This window comes from Pseudopodoces humilis, chromosome 5 (assembly GCF_049639895.1).
Source record: "Pseudopodoces humilis isolate 2021_Gansu_Grassland_sample_001 chromosome 5, ASM4963989v1, whole genome shotgun sequence".
NCBI classification, from domain to species: domain Eukaryota; kingdom Metazoa; phylum Chordata; class Aves; order Passeriformes; family Paridae; genus Pseudopodoces; species Pseudopodoces humilis.
In genome coordinates this window covers 6646526-6672021 of record NC_142204.1, presented here as the reverse complement: position 1 = coordinate 6672021, position 25496 = coordinate 6646526, and the positions used below count along the sequence as shown (strand labels likewise).

Sequence of the window (25496 nt, the reverse complement as noted above, 5' to 3'; positions counted from 1 at the left end):
GCACAGTCATTAGTACCAAGTCTAACACAGCGCTAAATTTAACTAAAAATACACGGATGTCCTTTTTGGCTTAGCTCATCCTGGGTATGAACCATTCTTGCTTTTGTTTTTTGACATTTCATATTCACTGCATGTGTTTAAAAATACATATTTTAAAGTTAATCTTTCCCATGCTTGAAAGAACTAAATAATCCCCTTATACTCCCCCCTTTGTCTCCTCCACAAGTACCAGCTTCATTCTGTTACCACTTATTTTAGGCAAACTTAGAGGTGTTAGTTTAAGTCAGAGGGTTGGGCAGAGTCAGTGCATTTTGCCCGTAATGCATTCAGGAGCAGAAACACAAGCAGCTCAGCGGAGAGCTGCAGAACTGGAGAAATCACTCTCAGCTTGGAGGCTGCAGAGCCTTGAACTGGTGTCCTGAGCACCTGGGCCAAGGTAGGGACAGCAGCCTCTCAGCAGCATGTGGGAGATAACACGTGAACAAAAACAACATGAGGGATGCAAAAACAAAAGGTACAAACATAGTCATGCCAGAGCAACAACAATTCCTGTGGATGTGCATATGAAAAACTGCTCTAATTGTATGAGAAATCCCACTCATGCCAGAGTTGACTTACAAAATAGACCCTGGGCAATATGTGACTGACAGCATCAATATTATTTAGCTAAAAATAGATGACTGAGATGCTTATGCTATCTGCTTAACACCAAACCGACTGCTTTGAAACTTTCACATAACCTCTCTGCAAGAAATGCAACATTTTAAGAAATTTTCCCAACTGACATGAACAGAGATTGGCTGTAGGATATTTTACAGGAAACCCTCCCAGCCAAGGCATGGGTTCTGGCCAAACCCTGGTCCTGGCTGGTCGGGAAGTGCGCCATCAGATCTGCGAGTTTCTGTGCTAAAAATATACTCAAGTCACTTTGACTTGCTGTTTTGGGCCTATAAAAGCTGGACCCACTTTTGGGGTGAATCTGGAGACCTCACCTGTGGATGGAAGCACTGTGTAGGATTTTTCCAGTTGCTGGGAAGTGTTCTCCAAGTCCTCACTGTGAAACGGGGCTCCCCAGTGACTGCGGACTCTGGATGATGGTGACGTATTTAGGCAATTGGTGATGCATCTTTCTCAGTCACTATCCTCTCTCTTGTATAGTAATGCTTAGGTGTTTTTCCTTTCCTACTTTTGCTTGTTGCTGAAGCCAAGTGTGTAGATTTATTCGATGTACCATTTTACTTTTGTGCTGACTTAAAATTCATAGTAAAATAAGACCATTCTTTCCATTGGTGTCTGTGTCCTTTAAACTGACCCAGCAATTGGCAGAACACCTCCTGACTTCAGACAGATATTATCAACAGAGAGCACAATAATAGCTAATTGGGTCTCAAAAAATGAAGTGCTTATGGGTATGAAAATACTGCTTTGTTTGGAGAACATGCTTTGACATTTCTATGCTAGCTGATTAAAAAAAACCCTCCACTTTATCAGTGATAATTTGATCAGCCAGGATAATAAACCTACCTCATAGTGCTATTCTTTAGGATTTAAGGGGGTAACTTCAGAATAAAATTCCGCTGCCTTTTTTACTTAAACTGATCTAACTTTGATGATTAAAGTTCAGCTATTCCATCAATGCAAGCATGAAGTATAAATTATCTTTTTTTTTGTTTTTTTAATTTGTGAAATACATTTATCTTGCTTTTACCTAATATTCAGTATATCCTAAACTACACACAGGTTCAGGAGAAGAAGAGAATACCTAAAAAAAAAAACCTAACCATGATGCTGCTGCACAGAAGTTCTAGGAAACTGTAATTAAATATTCCTTTCTCCAGCTGAGCAATCAGTGCATCCTTTGGCAGATAAAGCAAATTAAGAATTAATTTGTCATCAAGTATTGATACCATCCCTTAAACCAAGCATTTCCCAGAAGAGGAATTTCAGAATTGCATGACAGTTTTCTCAGCCACACACTGCTGGCTTACCCCTCCACTCCAGGGATAGCAGCAACTCAAGGTTCTCAGAAGAACCTCTGTTAATGACCCAAAATTACCTTCAGGCTGTTGCTTTAGAGACCTCCTGACCAGCATGGAAAGAAACATGACTCCAGAGGTTTTTGGAACCTAAAGCTGCCACGAAATCCAGACTCATCTTAAACTGCTCTGAGCCACAGGGCAATACAATTTCTAGGTAAATTCTACATGTGAGGCAGAGGAGGAAAGGGTGTAGTGTGGTTAGTGATGCTGTTTGGGAACTTCTCAAAACCAAAATGTTACTCCTGGCAGAGATGATAGTTGTCCAAGTGTTATTGGACATAAAATGTTATATAAATTCAAAAATAAAGAGCAAAGCACAGGATCACTCCTTACAGGTGCATTACAAATACAACTGCCCTCCTTTTCTAAGTGACTGTATTATGGAATTAACTTATTTGTGTGAGTGAAATTGATTTCTCATACAACATCAACTTGCTCAGTGAAGGCCATACCCATTCCTCCTCAGTACTGACAACAAGAGCTGCCATAAATCAGTATTTCAGTGTAGCTGGTAAGAGTCACCCTGCTCACCAACTACTGCTCAGCCAGCTACAGCCTGAGAAATCAGTCACACAGACTCTTAATTCTGGCTGTTACTGGGGATGCCTTTCAATTCAGCGATGAGTGGCCAGCAAATAAGCCCTACATCTCAGTTTGAAGGCTAGGGGTCTGCCAAGGAAGGTGGGAACCTCCCTTGGAATGGAGAGTATGACCTCCTTCCCACGGAATTATTGTATCTTTATATTTTATCTTTAAGGGGGCTTTTATGCAAAGATAAAGGAAAGGAGTAAGATATCTTTACTAGTATGTATAACCAGGCAAACAACATCTGTAGAGGGAATGGACCAAAGCCCAGACTAAAAGTGATGATGAAGATAAACACATGCTCTAAAAGGCAGACCCAAGGAGAGGCCATGTAAAACAGTTCTTAGAAAAGCTTAAATATGTATAGTTGTTTATAAATATGCAACAAGCTGATGCAATAGAAATGGTATATAAAGGGTGTTTCCAAAACAGCAAGTATGCTCTTGGCAGAATGCCAAGCATCCAGCAGTTTCAACCCTTTGTTTTATTGTATTTGTCTCCTATTGACTTTTTTTCTTATTAAACCTTTTAAAATTTACAAGGAAAAGTGAACCTTGTTTTTCACACTGAGGCACCGGAGCAGATGCTGAAAGTCCTATTTTAGTGAGGTAGGGTGTTAATAAGGTCCCAGTTCAGTGGCTGTTCTCATGAGCAGGGGCTCACCCCACGGCAGAAGAAGCAGGACAGGGCTGGGCTTCAGCAGCGGCAGTGAATTCCCTCCCAAGCAGCAGCAGCAGCCTCGACCACTGTCCTCTGAAGCCACCAGAGAGAGCAAGCAGCTGCTGCAGCCCTGTCTTCTTCCAATCCCATTCTATTGGTATGCTCTGAGAGAAACCCTCAGATAAGGGAAGTGCAGCCAGATGCCCTCTTCCCCTGAACTTGGCCATTTCTTTTCTCTCTCTTAAGTACCTGGTCATTATTGTCCCTTATCAACAAAATGGGACAAAATTCCATGAAAGGAAGAAACAAAAGGAAGAATCTTAAACCCCAACACCTTATCATTTCAGTGACTGTATTCAACAAAGATGCAAGCCAAGAATCAAAGCTCTGGCTGCAAATGATGATTGCAATTAAACCCTAATCAGCCTGGAAGGGTGATGTGATTAGGGTCTGTTGTGTTAAAAACCATTGTGGCTCTATTATGGACCTTTTCCTACTGCAAAAATTTAATTTGGGACCGCAATGACAGAGCAGTGTATCGATAGCTGGGGACTGAGAAAGCTTTGGTCACTACTTAAAAAATTTTGCCAGCTCAGCTCAATCAACCACAAGCGTGGCAAAAAGTGCATGGGAAGAATGAAGTGAATATAAATATAAAATCATCAATGTGAAATGCACCATCCATACTCTTGGCTTTATTCTTCAAGTCACATGCATGTAGATTTTCCTTCGGGTTAGCTGAGCTTTATTTCAATGGCCTTTTGTACTCCTGGCATTCCCCACCCCTGCCATTTAACTAGTCAGCCTACAACTGGTATCGACAAAAAGAACCACTTGGTTCTGCCTGTGCTTGGCTTCCCAAGCACCATGGTTCACTCTTCTTTCAAACCTGTGAAAGACTTTTTCTTCTCTTTTTTCACCAGCGATAAAAAGATGACAGTACATCTTCTGGGCTTTACATCCCTAATCTTTCTCCTTCAAAACAACACTTTAATGGAATTCAAGTTCTTACTATAAATTCAAATTGCAACTAAAGGACGGATTCTGATGATTTCTGGCTAGAGAAGACAGAAAAGCCTCTGCTGACTTTCCCTGGGGCAACATGGTACCTCAGACAAATAATTAGATTGTTTTTAAGGCTGACATTTCATAGCAGATTTTTTTTTTCTGACAGCCTGTTTCTGTTGCATATATTCTGTTGCATGTAGTGGAACTTCATCTGCTTTTATATCTCTCAGGACATAAGCTACTGAAGATCAAAACCTAAAGGAAATAATTCTGAAAATCCTTTGTGCTACTCTTAAAAAAGCCAGATGAAAAAGTTGTAGAAAGGTCTGCATTAAAAAGTGGTGTTACAGATGACAATATAGTATTAGCTTTTGCATTTATGTATTAGCTTTTGCCTATTACTAATCACGAAGATTTCGATATGGTACAATTTATATTTCCTTTTAACTGCTTTTTGGTATAGTATAATCTGTCAGTTTATGTATGCACCATATAGTTTACATAAATAGTACTGTGATAAATATATCTTAGGCCATAGCATAAAATAGAGAATGTGAAAAAGGAGGTTCACTCTCCTATTAAAATTTAAAATTTTATTAAAGACAATAAGAGACAAAGATAATAAAGCAAACATTAGCATCGAGGTGCTTGGCATTCTGCCAAGATCACACCTGCTGTTTTGGAAATACCCTTTATATGCCATTTCCATTGCATCAGCCTGTTGCATATTCATAAATGATTATGCATATTCAATCTTTTCCAATAACTGTTTTGGGTGGCCACTCCTTGGGTCTACCTTTTTAGAGCACACTTATTTCTTGACTTGTGGTTTTATTCCTCTTCTTATCACCTTTTAATTTGGGTCTTGACTCCTTCTTTCCACAGACAGTGAGTGTTGATAAGCAGCAGTGTCCCCATCATCTGTTCTTTGGATGTTATCCCAACCAAGCAGACAGTTCAAACATACTATATCAACCATTACCACTAGGCCTAAATTTTTGCTCATAGCAGAAATAAAAACTATATTCATACAGAAAAGTCATTTTAACATTATACATATAGCATTCATCTTAACACTTGTGAAAAGCCAATATTATACTATGTATCTATAACAAGACTGTGAGGTTAAAATGCTTTTATTCATGTAACTAACTCAAAGAATAGTGTAAGATAATGAGGTCGTTCCTCACATTTGTGGACTGTCAAAAAGGACTTCAATATGATTTTGGCTTTTGCATTTATATATTAGTTTTTGCATTGATCATAAGTATTTAGATATAGTATCATATATACCTTTAGCTGTTTGTTAGTATAACGTAATCTACCAGTTTAAGTATGTACTGCATAGCTTAAAGAAATGGTAGTGTGGTGAATATGCGGTATTATAGGCCTTAACTAAACACTGGGTGTTGAAATACCTCTATGTAACCAAAACAAATGGTGTAAAACAATCATATTACCCCCCTTCTCCACTGACTGAATTCTCCAAGTGATAACTGTGACACAAACCAGAGCACCAGAGGACAATTAGAAAATACCATGTTAAATTTAAAGAGGAAATACTAAATCCTTATCAGAGGATGTAAAACAACAGGATGGAGACACAAGGAGGAATAAAATACATTAACCTGACACACAGGATGTCATGCAGATAAACCAGAGTATGAAGAAACCAAACCAGAAGAATTCCCATAACATCAAACACTTCACAAGAATGTGTGAATAATGTATGGACTTTATGAATATGCATGTATCTCAGTAATATAACAGTATAAAAATAACACTATTGAGGACTACTGGTGTGTTCTTTGGCTCTTTGCCAGGAGCACCCCAGCACTGGACTTTTGTCTCTTATTTTATTCCCTATTAAACTTTTTTAACGTTTTGAAGCGTTCCATTTTTAACAGTGCCAAACTTAACTCTGGAGACAAAGAGAAAGCTAAAACATACTAAAAACAAAAAGGAAAATTTAAGGGGCTGATTACAGGATTAATGGTCTAAAAGCATCAATATATATCCCCCATCATATCTCAGATGATGACTTTTTCAGTACTCAAGGCTCCAACTTGAAAGCTCTCTTCACACTCACAGCTCCAGGAATTCATATTTAGAATCTCTCTCATTCTTCACTTCCCATGGACTGACTCTTAAATATTAAGGACTAATTGATCGCAGGAACAATGATGCACAGGTCCCTGCCAGCTGCTTACATGGGTGAGAGTGGTGATGTTCCACTTTGCAGAGAGCACCAAATGAACTGCATTTCACAGCACCCGAAGTTCAATTCATATTCAGCTAAGTGAAAACACTTCACAAGCAAAGCTTCCAAACGCAACTGCATCACTGCCAGCATTTTCACACTGCAAGCAGGCTGTGAATTTAATCCCAGAGGTAGAAGATTAACACATTTTTTAAGGGGTTAACTACAGTTTAACGAAACAGATTAAAAAAAACATCCTGATGGCAATGTTCCTCAAATTCATCAATGTCTTTATAGACTGAGATTTTTAAATCTTTCTGCATTGCCTTAGCTCTGCCTTAATGAAAATCATAAAAAAATACTGAACAATTTCAGCAGGAAAAGACTAGAAAATCCTATTCATAGTGTGCATAATTTGAAGTTAAATTCATCTTTGATGTATTAGTGCCTCGGTTTACAGGCTGCCCATTTACAAGTCTCACATGAAAGTCAACATCCCACAGTGATTTCAATAAAACATAAAAGCTTCAGGTTAGCTCAAGGAGAAGAGCTCTTGGATGGGTGGATGCAGTGTAACTAGACACTAAAAGTTCCCTTTGAACTCTCCATGAATTCTTTCAGGACAAAATAGAAAGGTCTCTCCTTTGCTTCCATTAAAGCACTTGAACTCATGAATTTTTGAAGTAGAATTTAAAGGGTTTTACTGCTAGAGGATGCAGTGAATGTAAACAAGGTCATTTTGTAAGAATTTCACTTGAGAACCTGCTGGGTCTCCTTTGCTGGCTCAGTCACTTTAGGAATCTCAGAGACAAAAACTGTCAACTGTTTTCCCCCTGAATTTGAAAACTGAACAAACCCAGGCAGATTTTTTTGTGCAGCAGCCTAGCACTACCTCTGCAGCAATACTTCTCTACTCACCACAACAACAAAAAAAAAAACCAAGAAAAAGGCATTCCACTTCATCTTCCTTTGCTTTGACTGAAATGCCAAATGCTAACATCAACATTTCTTATTGGTGTTCTTCCTCATGCCCAAGAACTTTGGGAGGTGGGAAAAGGGAAAAGGAACATGTCAATTTGTCCTCCTATTTATAAGCAATTCCTGCATGGTGGGCAGGTCCTGCCCAGAGTCATCCTCACCCAGTGCTCAGTCTATCTGCTGAGGTGTCAGACCCCATGTGGAAAACATGTTCAGGAATAGCAGCTTCCTATTAAGAACAATAGCAACCCTCTAAGGAGATTAAAACAGTGATGATTCTGGGCAACTTGGCCTCACAGCCAGCTTAGAGAAACAAATGTCACCCTCCTCATCCAAGCCACTGCTCCTGGCACAGCCAGCAGCAAACAAGCTTTGGAAGGAACATGAGGAGAGGGGGAGAGAGGCATCTGACAGCAGAGCAGAGCCAAGAGTGACTTCCAGTGCAGCAGGAATTTATAGACAGCATGGCAAAAAGGAATTACTAAGTCACAACCCACAAACCCACTTGACAACTTTATCTCTTTTCACTCCTCTGTAGACTTTGCTGAACCTGCTTTAAGAATCACCAAGGTTATCATGAACATCTCTACTCAAACCACCAGGCTTCTGGCACATTACCTTTCAGGAATTTACCTCTCACATGGCTCTATTTTCAGAGCAGAGATGGGCTTTCTTACTTCCAGAGTGGCGATCACAGAGCCTGACAATGCCAGCAGTAGCACCAGATAGAGGCATATGCAGAATCTGCAGTGGAGTTTTACAAGAGATGCTCACAAGGCCCCAGTGGCAAACAAAACCTCTGAGTGGATGGCAGGGATTGGGCAAAAGGAAAGGAAAACGTTGTAATTCTCAATTTCCAGTGCCACTATGACTACAGGGGAACTTTAAAAAAAAAAAAAAGGAAAAATAAAAAGAGTTCAATCCTCACATGGACAGTATTCTACCATCATGAATCCTGAAAACAGACGTTACTGTCACTTGCATTTAACAGTATGAGAGAAACAGGGGGAAAAAAGAATAAGAATATTAAGTAGGGAGTTCATCCTAATCTCATTAGAGATGGCTTTTAAGTCTGCAAAGAGAAATTTAAGAAATGATGCCATTACTATCCCTTCTGCCCCTCCTTCTGCCCTACAAAAGCAAGGATGGTTGAGGGGCTGTCTTTTACTGTTGCTGTTGCTGTGTAAATCCAGTGGTATCAGAACTCTGCTGCCAAGGGAGATGAAGCTTCACTGAAACTGCCAGATGCAATAGTGAGATACTTTCTGCTCCAACAGCCTTGCAGATTTTGAAGAAAAGCAGCAAATAGCTGGAGGCAGCAACTTCTTATATTTCCTCTGACATTTCTACCACATTCTGAGACTCAAATTCTGACTCTGCATGAGATAACAACTGCTTAGTCAAAAGCTTCCCCAGGAAACCCAGAAATATGAGAACACAGTCTGCATCTGCTGCTGTTCTCAGAGCACACACTACTGCCTGAACCCCTTGAGAATAACAGGAGAAAAGGATATAAAAGAAGCTTTTGTCTCCTCTCCAGGATGATATACCTAGACATCAGAGAACAAGTTACTGTGGGATGAGACAGAGCAGGTTTCTCATCTTTCAGTTCACAAAGTCTGCGGTGGTTTGAGTATAGGGCTTGGACTTGTACAGAAGTTGGCAAGTTCATGGCTCCATTGATTCTCCATAACTGAAACCAGCTGGAGGCTGGATAAGCTGTGCACCAAGGTTAGGACTTGGTGTGCTGGAGGCGTGTCACAGTCAGCTCTCTGTGACTCTCAGACTGATCCAGCTGGGTGCACATGGCAAAATGATGGAGTTGCCCAAAAAACTTTAATGATGCTAAAATAACAAACTGCAGAGACCACACCTTCTGGGGGCAAGCTCCAACAACCAAGAGGTGTGGTGAACTCAACAATAAATAGGGGTACCTGAGGGCAGGGGTCCAATTGTGAACACAGACCAGGGACATGACCTTATATGTGACAGGTCCCAAACCAACTGAGAGCCAGAACCAGAAACTTGGCCTATTATGGAATAATCCCAGCAGCATCCTAATTTCCATTCTTTCAGTATCCTGCCTCCCATGGTCTCAGGTTTATGCCTTCTGTACAAGTCACCTGAGCTAAGCCACTATCCATCCCAGCCAGTTCAGTTCCCATAGAGGCAGTATGTAGAAAATGGTTTTGTGGGAAATAAACTAAAAAAAAAAAAAAAAGAAGAGCTGAAGAGAAGTAGCAGCAATTACAGGGCTAGCACAAAAAGCACTTGAATTCAACTCAGCTATCTTTTTTTGCTCCTGTCATCACTAATTTATAGTCCTACACTGCAAATATATGTGATGTAAAGACTGCTATCCCATCATGACCTCTCTGGAGAGTTATGAGAGGCACCTTGAGCCCCATAACCACACTCAGATTCCCTGTAATGACTGAGTTGCAGAGCTGTTCTCAGGGATCAACAACTGCCTGAATAGTCCTTCAGGCTCAAGAACTGACACTTCCCAGAGATTCATCTCTGGAAAATCTTTATCATCATTAGTAACACCAAGGAGAGAAGTACCCAAAACTGTGCTGTGCTGGGTTTTTTAATTTTTTTTTAGGTTGGGTACACAAAGTATTCTTCTATGGATGTCAACAGTACTGGATCAGGACCCAGGTTGTCATGAGACCACCTCAAAGAGCCTATGGCTCTGGAAGAGGAGAAGTAAACCCAACATTTCTTGCCCTCTGAATCCCTCAGATACCTCAAGTGCCCAGTTGATATTTCAACAAAGGTATTTACAGCCATTCACAAGAGCACACTATACCTTTGGAATTTTTGTTTCATTTTGTGTCTGTTACTTCACAGTTCATGCTTGCCTGTTTTCCACAGCACTTGATGCAAAGAACATTTTCTTCACAATTGAAAGGAGAGCATTTTCCATATATCCCTGGAGCTGGGACTGTTAGAAACTGTGCAGCCCTGGGTAGCAGACAGACCTTGAACTAATGAAGCATTTAAACACATCCTTAACTAATTTTAAGCGCAGCAGTAGCACCACTGTAACTCCAACTGGCCATTCCCCTTTGTTTCTAGATAACCTATCAATGTTCCAAAATTGACTGTGCTGCAAAGACACAGGATTTGATCCAGAAAAAGCAAGTGTGCTGAAATGTCTGGCTGCCAAATTGTGTAAGTCTCTGAAGAGAAATGCAACTCGAGAAGGAGAGGATTCTTAAGGTTTTGAAGCAGCTAGAGGCTTTGCCTCAGGATAGATTTTGTGACCAAGTTATTTAACAGTATTAATCTTCAGCTATTTGTGTTCACAATACACATCATTTGGCTGTCTGCACTGAGTGGGAGGACAGCAACCTGTCAATGGCAGAGCAGCTGCACCACTCCAATCAGACAGATGGTGAGGATGTAGCTCAATTCTTTCCTTCCTTTATTTCTCTCCCATCATCTTATTTTATCCAGCCCCCCATTCCCCTCCAGTTCTTGCAGAGGGGGAAAGGAGATCTAGTTGGACCTCAGTGTGCTTAAAGAGCAAATTATGTTTTTGATCCAATTACTTCCTGAGGCTCTGTAGCAATCTGTCCTTACCCCAGACAGAAAGCAACTGCTGTTGCACAGCTGGTCTGACGCCAGCAGTGCTGGCAGATGAATGGCAGGCAGGGTGATGTGGGTTTGGCTCACGAGCTGCAAAGAAATCAAGGAAGAAATCCCTGCCTGCTGCAGAGGGGAGTGTGACTTGGAGGCTGTTCCTGCAGAACAGCTGGTAGGTTAATCAGACAAAAGCCTAATGGACAAGTCCTCTAATTCTTGGATCGTGCCAGGTGGCAGTGGGCATTTATCAGAGGACTGAAGGAGGCTCTCAGATCCTCACTGACATCTAGCTGCCATGATTGTGGGCACATAAACCTCAGGATATTCTTGAGAGCAAGACTGGTATTAGATGAATGGAAGATAAATAACCTTACCACAAAAAGGTGGTAATAAAAGGAACCCCAACTCATCAATATAAAGAACAACCTAAGACTTCTTCCCCATTTTCCTTCACTTGATAAAGCAACAAGTTATCTCGGACCACCCAACAGTTCCACCTTGGCTGAAGTTCTACACAACTTCAAGCTCTCTAAAATAAAACCTTTTTCAGTCTGGGTGGTGGTGTCTTTTGCTTCTCCATTTTAAATTTCCAGGTTGACCTCAGAGACTTTCACTGTCATCTTATCATTCCTACCAAAATTTCCAACACCACTGAAATTTTCACACACTAATGGATGAGTTTGTTTCCAGCAAAGGAAGTTATGACCACCTGAGAGAGCACAGGCCTCCTGCTACTAACACGACAGTCTGTGAGCTTTCTGAGCCTGTACAGAAGCACATGGACAATAAAAGATACTCACCCTCAAGCATCAGCCTCTCACCAGGCAAAACAGAGGAAAAGGGCTGATAGAAAAACAATACCATTTGGAGAGGAATGTAAAGGTGGATGTATTTTGCAGACTAAAACATTATCCAAGCTCATAGGAACCCTCCAGCTCTGCCAGAACAGTTAAATGCATTTATCTAAACCAGTCTAAGCTTCTGCTTGGACACTGTCACCCTGTGCAAACAGATGACAAGTTCGGTGGGTGCAAGCAGGAGGCTTAAAGCGGTCACCAGCCTGGGAATCCCTCCCCAGAAGGGGAGCAGCCACAGCAGAACTAAAACAGCCACCCTCACTGACGCATGTCCTATCCACAGGTTAACCTGAGCTTTTTGATTTTACCTCAACTGGCTCTGTTCTGCTGAGCAGACACATGCAAGACTAACTGCTGGCAAAGGGGCACTACCAAACAGCCAAGGCAAAAGGGCCTCTCCATATTTTAACTGGAAGCAGTAGTTTGCAAAGTCGATGGCAGTGCAGTACCTTTGCTGTGCTTTATCTGAGTCATCCACCAAAAGCTTCAATGCAATTTTCTGATGGGAAAAGAAGAACACAACCCTTTGAGCATTTTAAACACTAGTTCCACTGCCCTGTTGCAAGCACGTGACAATCCTGTGCAAGTACTAGAAGTAATTTAAAACCTGAACAAAAATGCTTCTTCAACAAAAGATGATACAGCTGAAGACTTTTCAAGCTTCCGTGAAAACAGAGGAAACACTAGAAATCTGATATGACAAGTAGCTAAAGAACAACACAATTTAGATTTTAGATCCAGTGGCACAACCCAACCAGAAGATTTTGCTACATATGAAACCAAACTCTGGGAAATCTTACAAAATTACAATAGTAAGAATTAGGCGATAACTGAAGAGGAGGAAGAATCTGGGTATCAAGGTATACTGGGGAACTTGTTGAATCTGTGATGCTGGACAATACCAACTGGTAAGAGCTCCGAAATTCACGAAATGCTATTGCCCAACCTCTGAACTAGAGAGCACTGCTTCTCCACTCCTTCCCAGCAGGTCAGAGAACAATGCTGGAAAGCTGCCAAGGGTCCAGGCAAAGCCCACTAAGAGGGGGAACCCCCCAGAAAATAACCCCAAACCTGAAAGATGCTCAAAAGCCTGCACGAACCTAAGAACCATTTCTTAGACTTTTAATTCAGGGAAAACTCTCTCTGACCTTCAAGGGCAAACACACCTCAGTAAAAATTAACTGCAAGTCAGGCAATTTTTTCCCCAGCCTTTATTGAGCAGACTCCTAAGCATTTACCAAATAGCATAAAACTAGTTGTATTGAAAGATTTAGAATTCTTATTTCTTGGGTTTTTTTGCATTATTCTCAAACTGTGGAACCTCAGTCATAGACTCACAGACCAAAATCTGACAGAGGTAGATGCTATGGGAAGGCAGCACAAAGAAAGATAATTAAGCAGTAAGCAAAAAGAGAAGCACGTGTTCTCCCAAGATACATTCTAGGCACAATCATTTATGGGTAACTAAAGAACAGTGAAAGAACAGATTTTTTTCCACAAAATCTCACAGCAGGAAGCCAGATGACTCAAAAACAAACCTCAAAACTCCTATATCCCTTCATTTTCAAACAATGAAGGAGAAAAAGGCATTACAAGATATCACAAAAGGCTGGTGGACTCCATTTATGCCATGCTGAGTCAGCATCTCACTAAATAGCAAATCAGCTTTTTTTACTCCTCAGCAGTACTTTACTTAAAGGTAATTTAAAAATTAGTTCCCTGACTCAAAATTAATTCTGAAGCCTTGGAAGAAGCTGAAAGACTACTATGAATACTGTATGACTGCTGTTAAATCCTGGGTTTTCCTTCCATTTGTTTACTCTACATACACACCAGAAATATCCTGATTTTGCAGAAATACTGATAGGATGATGTTTGGTAGCTCTCACCTGCTAACCAAAGGGCAGGAGAAGAGACAGACTTTCTAAAAGGTTACATTTCTGTCATGACAGTGATGCTCAAGGAAAAAAAAAAAAAAACAGACAAACAAAAGGAGCCCTCAAAAGTGAAAGACAAAATCAAAGCAAAGGGAACACTTCCTCCCTCCCAGTCCTCCACATCCACTTTCTTCAGGGATGGAGCAGTCTGTAGGCAGGCCTTCAAGAGCTGATTTAATATGCTGCCTCTCTAAGGTGGTGGGATTTGACCAGATGTCTTCAAGTTTTGCTAAAGAAAAAAATGCAGGAGCCCCTCTTGCCCTGTCTGTCTTACTACAGTAACAGAAACAGGTTGGGCTGGATCTGACACAATATTAAAAAAAATCTAACAGAATTAAAGAAGAGTGTAGGTGCTCTTTATTTCCTTTCATAGTCATCTTCAAGCCTTGAAAACTTCAATCCCTCTTATACGTATTTGTTTCTAATCTTTTCCAAATTTGACTTTCACCTTGGGACAAAGCTGAGAAAAAGGAGGCAGATAAAGGATGGAACAGAATGTGAAATCACCTGCAAAATGAGAGATTAACACAGACGCCTTTGTGGTCATGGAAAACATACAAAGAAATGTGACAGGGGAGACAAGCCATGAAAGCACAGCTACAGCAGACTGCAGAAGGCAGTAGGCAAACATACCTGAGGGAGTCAAGGACTTTTGATTCAGTAAAAAGCTGTGCTTGTTTCTGTTTGAGCACAAATATTCTATGTGGAATCAGAGGACCTCCAGGCTTGGTATTCCCATAAGAGGAAGCTCTTCCCCCAAGATGGCATTGGCCAGACTGGCTTCAGGCCCAAACACAAGGGCATTTTGGTGGCTGAACCAGAAATAACTGAAACAAAGGCCAAATTTCTGTTCTCCACCAAAGGTGGTGGATTGAATTTGTGAGTTTTTAAACTGCTTTAGCTTCATGGTGACTTCAGAAGACCCAGGTTTTCCTGGGAATCCTTTCTGTCCTTGTTTCCTGCTGCCACTGTCGCCCACTGCACGACCTTCCTAGGACAAGATACAAGGTCACAGCTGCATCCAGCTGTGCTGTGCCAGTATCCATCTTTCACTGAGGTACCAGAGAGCTGCACTGTACTTCACTTAGGTGAGGTACAGTAGGGCTGGTCAATCTGCATCTTTCCCTAAGTTAATGCATGCATAAAGGATGTAGTAAATATTTCCCTTGTATTTCTTCAGGCCTGCAATATTTGCTCTTACATTTAGTACAAAGTAAAAGCCTCCAACATGACCTAGTACCTTTAAGTAAAATGATTTTATCTTTTAGGCTGTTGCACAGTTCCCTTCAATAAAATGGGCAACAGACAAACATAACCCCAGAGAGTAATAGGTTTACTGTAGTAATTTACAGCTCTTCTATGGAAGAAACTGAAACGTAATCAGAGACAGTGGGGAAGAAGGAGGGATGGGAAGCAGGACAGTGCTACAGGATTCAGCTACAGCACAAGGATAGCACTGTCAGCATGGAAAAGGTTCAAGGAAGAGGGCACATGGTGCTGCTGGATCTAGAAGCTCAGTACTAAATAACTGACACCTTCAGCTATTCTAAATGCACAGGCATCACTCAGCTTCTCCACACTCACTGATTTCCTACCCAAGCATTTCTCCAGAATTCACCCAAGTCTGCAGAAGTGCAAACCCCAGTCCATCGCACCCCCCAGCAGCTACAAAGCAAGACTTTGACACTGAGATCTGTTTGCACTGGGGCTGGAGTCACTATTCCCAGACATCTCTATCACCGCCCAAAAAGCCACAATCCTTTAACTTCCTCACAGTAAGACAAAACCATCTGTGTTGGTTTTGCATGAATTGATATATAGTAAGAAGGAAGAAACCACCCACAGAAATTATTTTTCGGACACAAGCTGCTGAGAGCTTCCTCTGTGCCTGGAAAAACCCAATAGCTGGCTGGTTCTGAGAACAGACAACTGATTGAACCATTTAGAAGCTGGATCCACCTCTGTGAGAGCCATATTTTACAAACAGACAAGCCCAGGAAAGCTCTCTTGGCTTCCAGCCTTGAACAGGCAACTGGGGGCCGGCCCCTGCTCAGCCCATGCAGCCTGATGGGGCTGGGCTCTGCTGCAGTGCTGGCCCCCCCGGGAAGCCCTCCAGGTCCTGTTCCAACAGGGTGGCCAGGGTCCCTTCCTGAGGGGCTGAGCCCTTCCCGCGGAGCTCGCCAAGCCCTTTCCAGTGGCGCCACCAGGCCAGGCCAGCCTGTGGCTCAGCTGAAATTCTGCTGCCGCTGGGTTTTGCCAGAAACTGCCAGGCAGAGGGAGGGGAAGCCCTCTGCGGCGTGCTGCCTCTGCGTGCTGGCCTGGCTGCTGAGATCCTGACCACCCTCCCCCAGGGCAGAGAGTGACGACACACAGAAAGACAACATGAAGACACCAAGTCAGTGAAGAAGGAGTCAAGGCTCAGATGGAAGGAATGAGGAAATGCTTAGTATTGAGGCTGAAAGCTCTTTTGGTAGGTCATGGAGATGGACTATGATACACTAAAATATCCCCTTTAATTCAAGAGGAAATATGGGGGGATGGAGTGTCCAAACTGTAGATGTGAGCAGAGGTATCCATGATTAAACAAAATAGACGCTGAAGAGACTGTGATCCCATGAGAAGCTTGAACAAAGTGATAAAGATCCTTTGCCCCCAGGGAAAGAAGAACAAGACCTCTCTTCCCAGAGATGAAGATGATCTCAGAAATAGATGAAGAGAACCTTTGCTTTTGAACAACTCATACTTAAAATAATACCCCATAAGTTGACATGGCCCATGAACGCAGCTGTGGGAGGCTGTGAAAATGGGAGGAGTTTCACAATTGCAGATCTTTTCCCGGGCAGCTGCTATTCGTGGAAATGTAAAGCCCTGAGAGAACTGTTTCTTGGGGGGAAATCTTCATGGCATGGCAAGAGAAAGCTCCTGTCCCTACAAGAGCTGAGGAAAGACTATTGTAGAGTTGGTAACTGATTTAAAATCCCAGGTTTTGTCTCTACATTGTCAGTTGGGAAAGAAAGAAGTCAAGCAAGGGGAGGAAAACTGTTCTGAAGGTTTTATTCTGATGCTTCTTATTCTTTTAGTTCTGTTAATAAAGTTTTCTGATTACTTTTTAAGTTTTGAGCCTGTTTTTCCCTCCTCCTAATCCATATCTCACAGCAAGAAATGAGTAGGTGCACTGGTGATATTAGCCACGCTAAACCCACCACATTATTTGGTGCACTGGCCAGGAAACTCAAATTGGCTAAGAACAAAATGGAATATTGGTCTGAGCAGGATCTGCAGCTCATCCTCACATCCTAAAGATTTCTGTTACCAAGGTAGGAAGATAAGGGCTTTGCTGTAGTCAGCAAAATAAAAGTGTTTTAAAGCATAATCAAAGCAAGTCTCTCTTAAACACCTTCAAATGTCCCCTATGACTTTGCAAATCCTGACCAAGGGCACCATCTTGCACTTTATTCCAGCACAGCATACTGCTGCTCAGTGGTATGAACTGTCTTCAAATTCCACTAAATCCACTGTTTCTCTCCTGTTCTTGATCAGCCTAAAGAATCTGCTCCACTGCTATCTCACTCGTAAGGCAGGCAGGAGACTGTGCATCATAGCAGATACAGGAGTTTAAAAAAAACCCAAAACCACCAATAAGGGACAATCAAAGCAAAGGCTTTTATTTGCTTGTATTTGGAATTTTTGAATGCATGCACAGAGCTCTGCAGCCAGCCAAAGCAGTAGCAATGAATACCTAAGCTCCCTCACGCCTCTCCAGAAGGTCTCCTAATCACTGTGGCCATCCCAAACCACAGCCTGCCTCCAGACTATATGGGATGCCATAAGGAGTTGGGTCATACCCAAAGTTCAGATCACTGCCCCAAGTTATATATATATTGTTCAGTAGGGCTTGTGGACAGAAAGCCATTCTGAGCTCTTCAAGGCTCTACCAGATATATCTCACCAGGTTTTGCAAAGCTCAGGTGGATCAAGCAGGAATCCCAATAAATGTGGCAGCTAGTCCATTGACCTTCACTATGCTGTTAAGCATTCTCTGCATTTCCTATACCAGCATGAAGCAAGGAGCATCCAAGGGTATTGCTGGAGTCAGAGGCACAGAAAATATCCCTTCATTTGTGCTGACAGGCTCAGACACTTGAGAGAACACTGAGTTTAACCTGAGACCATGGAGAAAGCTCCCAAAACTGAGCAGAGAAACTGAGAATTTGAGTGTGTAAGTTAGAATTATATTAAGCCACTGGGTGAGAAAGTTAGAGTTTGGAGTTTTAGCTATATTAGTAAATGAATTACAAGACAGAGGATTTAGGGTGGTGGCTCTTTCTTCTCATTCTTCTTCTTGATCTTCTTCAAAGGTTTTTGGGTAATATTAGGTGATTAAATGGAAGAATCCGCATTGCAGGACACAGGTGTTTGGTTATTGGGTTGTAAGTGAAACTAAGTTACTTGGCATTTCATTATTGGGCAGGTTGACACTTAAAAGACCTTGGAGAGATACTTCATCTCTCCATTTTGTAGTTAGCCTACTGTACATAGCTCCTCACAGTCTGTAAATATGTAATATAGATAAGGAAGAATAAACAACAGAGCCCTAACACAAAAGCAATCTCTCTCAAGCAATCTTGATCCTGAGGAAGAGAACTGAGCTATCACTGTCACACCCCGACAGAGTATGTCCCAGAGCTTAAAGCTGCATGCACACTTCCCAGCAGCTGGGATCACTGCAGAGAGGCCATCCAGGATCTGGCCAGACATGCCTTCTCCAGGCTGAAAAGAGTGGCAGGCCTCATACATATTTTCCACCAGCTGTATCAGTACAAGAAATACATCATCTAAATACATAATGTGTGCTTCTGGGAGTCATATTCCACTTAATTCCCCAAACGAGGTTACACCAGGCCCTAGGGAGGACACACTGCACACCCAGCAGAGCAGTGGCCACTTGTTTAAGAGTAGTGGCTCAGCTATCATGCTCAGTCTGTAAACTCCACGTGTCTGCATGTTTATCCAAGTACATCTGTGTCCCTGCATGGAAAACCAAAGGAAAAACAAGGAATGATTAAGAAATGCTAGCTTAGTTTACAGCCCTGACATCCATAAGCTCTGCCTCTGAACCCCTCCTGCCCACAAAATTGCACCCCAGGCTCAAGTCATTAAAAGAGTTCAGAGTGCTGGACACACAGGAGTTTGTGCTCAGCAATGCAATGCAATGCGATGCAATGCAATGCAATTATTTGCAATTTGCAATTCCAGTGCTTTTATTATTCTTTTTGCCATAACAGACTTCAGGACAAGAAAGGAACCCTTCTAGTTTGACCATCTGTGGGGGAAGCAGGACACCCTTCTTCACCAGATTACACAATATTGTTTTATTTTTTTAAGTGTTTTTCTTCCCCTGTTAACACTGTGAATGAAGAAGCTGTGGAAAGAAGGCAAACAAACAAGGAGGCTAATAGGAGGGACACACAATTTTCAAGCATTTATCAGTCCATCTGCTTGAATGAAAGGAAAGCATCACATTTTTGCCTATGCATGCAGATGATAGTCTTTATAAACTTAAACTCCTGCATCTTCCAACAAACACAAGAATTTTTTAAGCAACCGTGGTGCTCAGTTTTATTTATTTTTTTCCCTGAGCTGGAGGTTTATTGTCTAAATGCTGCTGAAGTGGCAATTAAGTGTCTCTGAGGTCTGAGTACAAGGCAGTTAAGAGGAATCTCCCTCATTTAGCCATAAAATTAAAGGGTTAATATGCAAGACAGGGAATGCACTTTGTTATGTGTTTATACTCCACCTAGCAGAGGGTGGTCTTAATGCCTCAACCCAGGGGTTTAAAGGCAGGAAAAAAATCACCAATAAACAATAGATACTAAGGCAGATAAATGAGGAACTGGATCTACTTGTTAAATAAGCATGACAAACACTAATAGAATTAGCATCTATGGCTTATAACTAAGCCTATGCAACTATAGTTTGCTGTGTAATTCTTTGCTATGCAACAACAGGATCTGGCCTACTGTTTAAGACTGATAAAGCAGGAACTAGTGCTCTAAAAACTACTAAAAACTAGATCTTTAGTTTAGACTGTGGCCAGAAGCCTTGGACAGCTGAATACCAAGAGAGCCTGTGCAGGGGCCAGGTTCATCCAGAGGACATTGTGAGGATGACTACTTACTTCATCCAGCGACCCCTGCCCAAGACTACCAGGACACAGTGCACAAGTGCAGACTGAGAAAGAGCTGGTTAACATACGAAGCAAGAGGAGGCAGACATGGGTTATGAATATGTATAGGTGATGTTGAAACTTTCTTAAGCATGTATGATCTTAAGTGTATATAAAGAGAGCATCTGCTCTGTTTGGCACGCACATTTGTGGTGGAGCAATCCCCTGTGCATCCAGCACTGAAAACATACCTACTTTACAGCCTTGCTGGTTGTGGAGCCTTTATTCCACATGTCAGTTGGTGAGCCAGGCAAGAGAGTCTCTGTTTGGCTACGGGATCGGCTGTGAGCAGACATCCTAGGCACACCCTGAGCACTTCCTTGGAGGAACTCCTCTCCAGCCACTCACTGCAGGAGCAGAGAACGATTCCCTGTGGCTGTGGGACAAAACAGTATGTTTAATAAAGAGGGCCAGTATGTCATAGGGGATATCCATGCTTGGCTGGGGCCACCAGTAAAATGACCAGAGACGTCTGGTGTACAGCATAGTCTCTGCATAGGAAGGGGGTACCCTGTATGTGGTGGGAATTTGCTGACCAAAGAGCAGCTGCTAGCAATCTTGAGAGTAGATTGAGTAAATCCAGGTCACCACTGCATCCCAGCACTGGGAGCCAAGATGGACATGCTAATGATTGTACAAGAAGCAGGAGAAGGGTAAGCAGAACATTTCAAATGAGTACCTAGATAATATTCGCAGCTGCTAGAGGGGTACCAACTGGAATAAAAACTAGATATTTAATTTGTACATGCCCAGGTATCTTATGTTAAGTTCTTAAAATATTTCACATTTTTGTGTCTGTGTGTGTGTGTTTGAGATGCAGCATCGCTGCAAAGCGAGTGGGAGTCCTAATCTGCAGTTTCGTGACCCAGTGAGGGGCATGGCCAGACAGACAAAGCACTTAAAACGTTTTGTATGGGTGCATCCAGTACCACAAACAGTTTTAACCTCAGGAAACTGAAACCTGTGGATCCAGGTTGTAACTAACAACATACTAAGCTAGCTTTGAAATTAGTAAATGTGTATCTGTGTATGTGAATAGCTGGGAAGAGGACTAAGATAAGACAATAATAAAGTGGGTAAAAGGTTGCGTGACAGCTAGGGGCAACAAGAAAAACCGCAAAGGAAACAAAAGGAATGGGGAAAGGCCAGAGTAAAAAAGTGCCACTAAAAAGCCCTTTAAGCTGCATTTCACTGGAAAGATACAGCTGGCTCAGAAGGTACAGAAAATAAAAGAACTCTCATTAAATATTGCAACCTGTGGTGATTGTTGTACAAATTATAGGATAAGGCAAAATAGCCACTTACTAGAACAACTGATTATAACACTATTTTGCAGTTAATGTTGTTTCTAAGGAGGGAGAGAAAATGGGATGCAGTGTCATATGCATATATGATTTTTACCCTCCGAAACCACCCGGAGTGGCAGAGGTACTGTGGAATTGTGCCACCACAAGTCCCTCTTGTACTCACCCTTCAAAGGGATGATAGCAAAAAATCTGAAGTGGTGTTGCTCAGCATGCAGTATTGGCCAATGGTGCACTAGAACAGATAAAATTCACCAGGCACAAGTACAAGATTTAACTGATTTGCTTATGACGCCCCCTCAGTCACAAGAACAAGATGCAGACTCAGATGAAACCCTCACCCCCCAGAAAGCCCTATGTCTTCCCAGATCAGAAATAACTCAGCTCCAGCAGTAACCTCTCTGGGAAGGTAGGACCTGAGAGAATGACAATGTTAAGGTACCTTTTTCTACCACCAATTTAGAGGCATAGAAGAGAGTTGCCAGGGACTACCGTAATGATCCATACCCAAACACTTCCAGTTTATAGCAAAACAACACAATCCTGATTAGAATGATATACAGCTATTATTAGAATATATGACTGAAAGAGAAAAACAATTAATTCTAGAAACTGCAAGAGATTTGGCTAAAAATTATTAGAAAACCATGCGAGAAGACATTAAAAAATATCTCCCCCTCCAAGACCCAAAATGGAATGCAAACATGTCTGCGCATATAGAAAAATTACAGACATACCAAGGGTCAAAAGGAATGGAAAGGCCCATTCCCAAAATGATAAACTGATCAGCGTTATACGCAATCAAACAAGATCCCTCTGAGTCACCATCTGAATTCCTGGATCGACTGAGGGATGTGATGCGCAGCAATACATTGCTAGACCCTAGATCAGAGGTAAGAGTACAACAATTAGTTTTTTTGTTCCTGGGCCAGTCTAAAGGAGATATCAGGCACAAGCTTCAAAAGCTGCATCCTACAGAAAGCAAAACCCTGGAAGTGTTGATAAATGAAGCATAGAGAGTGTTTAGTAACAGAGGAAAAAAGTACAAACAGGGACAAAGAACAGTGGTAGTGCTCACCAGGGAAGAGAGAAAAAGAAAACCCAGATGGGAACCGTCTCGACTAGGCAAGACCAATGTGCATTATGCAAAAAGTTTGGCCACTAAAAAAATGAATATCAAGAAAAACCAAAAGATCAAGAGAACCAGAGAAGAAGAATAGTGGCTCCTGTAGAAGAAGACTGACAGAGACCTGAAGAATCCACCCTAGTGGATTCACTAGTTATAATGAAGCTAAAAAAATGCAGAAGAAGGTAGAATTTTTGGTTAACGCAGGAACAACATACTTGATTTGAACCAAGCTTTGATGCCCCTGAGAAATTATTATATCACAGTAAAAGGTGCAACTAGCCAAAGTAAAAAGGCATGTTTTTGTGAACCTCTGATATATAAACTAGGAAAACAATGAGGCATCCACAAATTTCTGTATGTGCCCAACTCCCCAAAAACACTTTTGAGATGAGATTTATTAGAGCAATTAGAAGCAGTAATTAAATTTGGAAAGTGGAAATTACTCTGAAGGTAAATAATCAGCGATATATATACAAATAATGAGTTTATACCTAGCTAGTGTTCCTACAGAAGAAAAAATGAACGAAGAAATCACAAACATGGTATACCCCAAGGTATGGGCCACTGATGTACCCAGAAGAGCAAAGAATGCTCTGACCATCAGAATCAAAGAAGGACAGCAGACGGTAAGAATCAAACAGTATCCCCTGAAAAGGGAAGACAAGGAAAGAATTCAGCCAGTAACAGAAAAATTTTTACAACTGAAATTTTTAAAAGAGTGTGAGTCCGATTTTAATACCCCCATATTACCTGTCCATAAACCTAACAAGTCAAATTGAATGGTCCAGGACTTACGAGCTATTAACAAAATAACTGAAAATCTCTATCCAGTAGTGGCAAACCCTTATACCTTGTTGACCATATTGACACCTGAACTAACCTGGTTTACTGTTTTAGACCTAAAAGATGCCTTCTTTTTCCTCCCTCTCCATAAAGCCAGCCAGAAAATATTTGCATTCAAATGGGAAAACCCCAAAAGCAAGTGTAAGACACAGCTTACTTGGATGGTGTTACCTCAAGAATATAAGAACAGCCCCACTATATTTGGCAATCAAGTAGCAAAAAATCTTGAGTCCTGGGAGGCCTCATCTAAAGAAGAGAAGCTGTTACAGTATGTAGATGACATCCTGACTGCCACCAAGACAAAGGACACTTGCCTGACCTAGACAATAAGTCTGCTAAATTTTGGGGGGCTCCAGGGATATCGGGCATCTAAGAAGGCCCAAGTAATGTAGCAAGAGATAATTTATCTAGGATATGAGATCACTGCTAGACAAAAAACTTCGAGACAAACCCCAAAGCCACAAACAGTGAAAGAATAACAAACATTTTTGAGAATGACTAGGTGGTGCTGGCTATAGATCTACAACTATAGACTGCTAGTTAAACCCCTATATGCGCTGACAGCCACTGAACAAAAACACCTTCAATAGAATAGAGGAGCTATACAAACTTTTGAGTCACTGAAAAAGACTCTGATGTCAACTCCAGCCTTGAGACTCCTAAATGTGAGTAAACCATTCTTTCTCTTTTCCTATGAGAAGCAGGGGATTGCCCTAAGAATATCAGCACAGTATCTAGGCCCATATCGCTGAGCAGTAGCTTACTTTATCAAACAACTAAACGCAACAGCAAAAAGTTGGCAGGGATGTTTGCGAGCAGTCACAGCCATAGTACTAAACATCCAGGATGCCCAAAAATTTACCCTGGGCCAGAAAATGACTGTGTTAGTATCCCATACAGTGTCTGCAGTACTAGAGATGAAAGGTGGGCATTAGCTTTCCCCACAAATACTTTTAAAATACCAAGCTACAACAGTAGAGCAAGACAATGCAAAAATTGTAGTAAATAATATTGCCAATCCAGCCTCTCTCCTCAGTGGAAATACAGGAGAACCAGTGCATCATGACTGTCTAGAAACCATCAAAGCAACATATGCGAGCCATCCAGACTTGAGAGATAGTCCAATAGCTCACAGATAGAAGCAGTTATGTCCTAAGGAGTAAAAGAAACACTAGATACGTCATTACCACCACTCTAAAAATAATAGTCAGGGCCTTTTCCCATCAACACCTCTGCACAAAAGGCAGAGATAAATGCTCTAACCCGTGCTTTAAAACTAGCCCAAGGCAAAACTGTGAATACTGACTCAAAATATGCCTTTAGAGTCATACAAGGGCAGAGAGCAATCTAGAAAGAAAGATTAATAAAGTCACAGGGCAAAAACATCAAATATGCAGAAGATATCCTAAAACTGTCGGAGGCGGTCCAACTCCCTGAGAAAGTGACAATCATGCACATCAAGGCACACCAAAAAGTAAGCCGAGGATTAAAAAATGTAAATGAGCTAGCGGACAGAGAGGCAAAACAAACAGCCAAAGGAGAGGTAAAAACAGAAGCTTTGATCCCTGATGGTCAAATCTCCCTAGAAAATGATCCAAACTATACCAAAAAAGATCAAAGCCTCATTGAAGACTTGGACAAGTCATATAATGAATGAGGGTGAGCTATCACCCCACAAGGGGAACTGATCATTCCCTCCCATTTAATATGGTCCTTAGTTAGGGAAGAACATAAAAAAAAGGCACTAGAGGGCAGAAGCCCTATACAAGCACCTAATCTAAAAAGTTGTAGCTAAAAAGTTACACACCACTGTAAAACAGGTGACTCAGCAATGTGATCTTTGCCTCCAGACCAATCCCAAGAATGCCCTCAAACCAAAAATGAGCCAAATTAAGAAATGCAATTAGCCTAGGGACCAGTGACAAATTGATTTTTCAGAACTCCCAAGAAAAGGGGGTTAAGATATTTACTGGTACTAACTAATACCTTTGCAAGTTAGCCAGAAGCATTCCCTACCAGAACAGCCAAAGCTCAAGAAGTAACCAGAATACTAATACAAGAGATAATATCATGCTTTAAAGTTCCACCAATTATGTCTTCTGACATAGAAGACATTTTATCTCAAAAATAGTGCTTTTG

General features: G+C 41.6%; 1 protein-coding gene across 1 annotated transcript in view; it reads right to left on the bottom strand.

Moving 5' to 3' along the window:
- The window catches only part of PRR5 (proline rich 5), a 100964-nt gene that overhangs the window by 64726 nt on the left and 10742 nt on the right, over window positions 1–25496 (bottom strand). The window lies entirely within an intron of this gene.